Source organism: Spinacia oleracea, chromosome 1, assembly GCF_020520425.1.
Source record: "Spinacia oleracea cultivar Varoflay chromosome 1, BTI_SOV_V1, whole genome shotgun sequence".
Classification (NCBI taxonomy): Eukaryota; Viridiplantae; Streptophyta; class Magnoliopsida; order Caryophyllales; family Amaranthaceae; genus Spinacia; species Spinacia oleracea.
The window spans coordinates 116,088,029-116,092,909 of NC_079487.1; the positions used below are offsets into that span (position 1 = coordinate 116,088,029).

At 34.3% G+C, this 4,881-nt stretch overlaps 1 long non-coding RNA gene across 1 annotated transcript; it reads left to right on the forward strand.

Moving 5' to 3' along the window:
• Positions 1–1,016: 1,016 nt before the first annotated feature.
• On the forward strand, positions 1,017–3,759 carry LOC130466153 (uncharacterized). The gene is made up of 3 exons (XR_008926170.1): positions 1,017–1,079; positions 2,500–2,588; positions 2,680–3,759. It is a non-coding gene; the product is annotated as an uncharacterized lncRNA (long non-coding RNA).
• The last annotated feature ends 1,122 nt before the right edge of the window (positions 3,760–4,881 follow it).

The following is a 4,881-nucleotide window of genomic DNA, read 5'->3' on the forward strand; positions in this document are numbered from 1 at the left end:
AGTTCCATTCGATTGGATTTGGAAACTAAATGTAGCCCCGAAAATTAAAAAAATTCTTTGAAAATTTTGTAGTGATGCTCTCCCCTCAAAAGAAAGACTACTTGGAAGCCATGTTTCGGCTCCTCTCGAATGCCAATTTTTCTCCCACCACACAGAAACTAGTGAGCATTCGTTCCTCTCTTTCCCCTTTGGAGAGGATCTTCTCAGCTATCTCAACCAATCACATGGTTGGTGTATCACATCCTTGATCCTCATGTCTTCTTGCTTGATCATTTAATTCTCATTAAGAACTCCCTATGATGGGATTCGATAAATTAGCTAAATTTGGTGGTATATTTAGTATACTAGCAATGCCAGTGTTTAAAATGAAACAAAGTCAGTCACGGATGTTAGTTGTTTAATCATTAACCATATAAATACGTGGTGCAACATTGAAGATCAAGCCCAACCTTCCTCCCTTTCTAAAAAAAGTTGGGTTCAGGCAAAAAACAAGTGTCGTGGAATCGACCTCCTTCTGGTTTATTCAAATTAAATTTTGATGGTGCCAAAAGAGGAAGTATATCTCTCCACAAGTTTGAAGTTTTACTACAAGAAACGAAGCTTTTCCGACCGCCATTTTTGGTCAGTAAAATGCTGAAAATAGTCAGTAAATGTTTTTCCCGCCAAAAATGGTCGGTAAAGTGCAGTGGTTATTAACCTGCTCGGTAATTGAGTAAATTCCGATTGAAAAGTAGCCGGTAAAGTTTACCGACTAAATTACTGACTACAGAGGTGGTAGATAAAATTCCGACTGCTTTGGTAGTCGGTATTTTACCGACCGCAAAGTAGTCGGTAAAATACCGACTACCATATATTTTTTATTGTTATTCGAATCATAATTCTCATGTCTGTTAGACATATATATTTGTTGCTTTCTTACTTGACATTACATGATTGCTTTAGATTTTGAATCAGTAAACTTCCAATAACTCCTATTCTATTTTCTAAACGTCATAATTTCAATGTTTTTTTTTACAGAACAAATTAAGTGTTGTAGCATTGATCAAAGTAGACTTTCGACCGTTCCTAATTATATTTAGGTAAGCATGTTAATCTTACTTGGTTGATTGAAGGATCAATATTATGGTGTAATGCTATACCTTTAACCGATTAATATCTAAATATTCTCATTGTAAATGTAGTATGTGTTAAATACTGTACTTTGAAATACAAAAAACGAAAATTTAGAAACTAGATTAGGACGAGTTAATCTCTGTCCTTAGGATAATATTAGCCCCACTATATTGCTGATGGGATTCAAAGCTAATCTACCCCCAGGATTCCCTAATCACGAATGGAATACAGCAAATTAAACCATTCTCCATGAACATGTATTTTGGAAGAAACTAACATTAAGAGAGATGTGAAGAACGTTATTAACCTTAACCTAATGCATTGGATTAAATAGGAAACCATATGGCAGTTATTGATAACCACCCTTTGTTATTATCCTATTTAAAATAAGGATTTTTTTGTCATTTAACACCTTAAAAAAACTAGTTTTTATAATTTAACACCTTACTTAACTAGTTTTTATAGTTGTTTACCACCATATCATGCCTTGGGAACTTTAGCATAGTTAAAAACTAATGTTTTTTCTAACAAAAATCGTTAAGTGGTGTTGATTTCTAATTTTTTTTTGTTTTTTAAGGTGTTTAAAAACAATAAAAAATAAGTAAGGTGTTTAATTACAAAAACTAATTTTTTTAAGGTGTTAAATGACAAAAAATTCTTAAAATAAATAATTAATTAATATCAAAATATTAATTAATAACCGCAAAAAAAATTAACGTTAATTGTGTTGTATAGCTATATTACCAACCCAATACTAGCACACCAAGCCCAATGCTCCATTTGGTCCAACAACTCAACCCATCACATATCTAATATATGATGCACATGGGTCTATTTAAAGACATTCCAAATTTCACATTTCTTCAATGTGGGAGAATACTCCCACACTCACAAATAGAAGACTATTATCTAACAGTATGTTTGTTAGTGCATAATTTGTATCGAATTAGACCATTTGTTCAATTCACAAAATGAAATAGTTGGTAGTTCTATATGATTGTGACAAACACATGCAATTCTAATCCATGCAAGTTATTCATTAACACGCTTTTAAGAAGCAAACAATCGGGGCAGAGTAACAATGCAATTATTTAAAGAAGAAAACAAAATGTAAACCAATGTTAGTGTGAAACAAGGAAAAAGGAAGACCTCATATTCAGAACAGAAAGCACCACAATAATAGAATGCTGGTAAGACAACAATTTATTGTTCCAAATGTCATACAACTACAACCAATTACGAATAGTATACAACCGGGTCCCTATTTGTTACATTTTTTAGTTAAAACCTTGTGAAGGTTTTATTTTCTATGCTATTCATTACACTATAAACTTTTCTAATCAAATTGATATACTCCTTCAACCAAATTGACAACCCTGCAACAAGATTGTACCTGTGGGATATGAATTTGTTACCCATTTCTTTGGAGTGTCGATTGGCGATTTCAAGTATTTGAGATGAAATGAATAATCTAGGTAAAATTTGTCATTTCTATATGAATGAATTTTCTATTTTATGATTATGGGTAGTTGTTGATCTTAATCAATGTGGTATGTTTTTATGCAGATTGCAATAATGCACCGGTTTAACTTTTTAATATAGAGCAGGGGCAAAATTACTTTTGTTGGTTTTACTTAATATATTGACCGCTTATGTGGAGTTATAATTTATAATTTGTATTAATATGGCATGTCATACTAGATGGCTTACATGCAGTGGCGGAGCCAAGTAGGTGCATGGGGTCCACCGACCCCCCAACATAAAATTGGAAAAAAAAACTTATAGCTGAGATCTACGAGACCTGTTATTATATAGGACCAATTTCTTAGGTTATAAAACACCTGCTACGCAGTAAGCCATTGGGTCTACTATAGAGATAATCCTAAGAGACCAGCCTTTAGAAATAACTGATTTCTTAGAGTTTTGAGTAACTACAGAGGATAATCCTAAGAACCAGTCTTTAGAAAAAACTGGTCTCATAGAGTTTTGAATTTAAATACCGGCTCTTTTAAATAAAGTTAGTCTTTTCCGTTTTCACCACACATATGAAAACCGTAGAGAATAAGTGTAATAATTTTGTTCGATTGTAATATGAATATTGATTAATTTTAGGACGATACATTTTTTTTAGTAATATATTGTGTGTTGTGGAAGATCACCAGACACAAAACTCTAAAAATCATGAGAACGCCATTGCCGACACCCAAAAAAAAAAATCCTGACTCCGCCACTGCTTACATGCCTACATCAAAAATTCAATTCTCTCTTTATCTAAACAAAAGATGTGCAAGTTTTCTGAATAAACCATTCGAGCCTCTCACATTAGTTTGACACTGACTGAATACATTATGCAGCTGCGATAAATGGTGTTTTCTTATTGAGGTTGTCGTTATATTTTGCAATTTGTACATTCTCAGGCAATTTCTTATTAGTTATTAAGACTTGAAGATGCATATTATAATTAATGTCTTATCGCCATCTTCTTTGCTCGCATGAGATTTGTTCCGGTATTAGAATCGGGTGGTGTGGTCGGATCTTCGTATCTTGAACGTGGAGGTGATTTCCTGCAAGTGAACTCCGAGCCCGGGGAGGTTCCCCCGGATCGGGGCCTCCGACGCCCAACATTAGTGTCTGATATAATATAGAGAGAAAATAAAGAATAGAGAGTAGATCGAGTGTGTAGAGAGGTCTCCTTCACCTTCCCCCATAAATCAGTATTTATAGGGGTTTGATAGATTGTTAGGTCATAGATTGGACCTTGGCCTTTATTACTCTCTGGGCCCAAAATACTTTATTACTCTCTGGGCCCAAGATACTAGAATATGGTACGTATTCTGGTATAGAACTGGGCCTACGGGAGTATCCCGTACAAGATTGGGGATGAGGGTGTTTTATTTTGACATTTATGGAGGCGTGGTAGTTTTTTGTTGGTAAAGAATATATGTTTTAGATCTTTGTGAAAATTTAAATAAAGACCCTGTCCAATCAACTGAAATACAGAGTAAATCAATAATGGGTTCTTTTTTCTCTTAATATTTTTTTCGGATTTTTCATGAAATACCCCTGAGGTTTACTTTAATGCACCAAATACCCCTAAACTTTCCAGAATGCACCAAATACCCCTGGGGTTTTAATAAATAACACAAAATGCCCTTAATGAGCATTTCCCGTCCATTTTGTTAAGTCTCTGTTAGCATTAATTTTTTTTCTTTTCCTTTTTTTTTCCTTTCTCTTTCCTGTTCTTTAGTCTGTCTCCTTTTTCTTCCAGGAGTCTGCAAACCAATCCTCCAAATTCCACATCATCTCTGCTCCTTTCTATCTCCCTCTGCCAATCCTCCAAATCCCATCATCTTTGCTCCTTTCTCTCTCCCGCTGCTGCTTCTTCCAAATATGTATCCATCGCCACCCACAACCACCGAGGAACCCTTCCTCTTCTCTTCTCTTTTTCTTTCTTAAACCCAGAAAATCAACTTTTACAACCCAGAAAAATCAGCAAAAATCAACGATTATATCCCAAAATATTCGTAACAAGATCCAAAACCAACAAGATCCCAGAAAATTTCCAACAAAAAATACTCCAAGTTAATCGATGGAAATACTCCAAAACCATACTGTGCAGATTTATTCCAAAAATAAAATAAAAAATGTGTTCTTCCCCAAATTGATTTTCCCCAAATCAATTTAAACATAAATCGCAAAATCGTTTTCCATTGGTTCCCCCTGGTTAAAATGGATGGAGGATCTACGAATCCTCTATACCTCCATCAG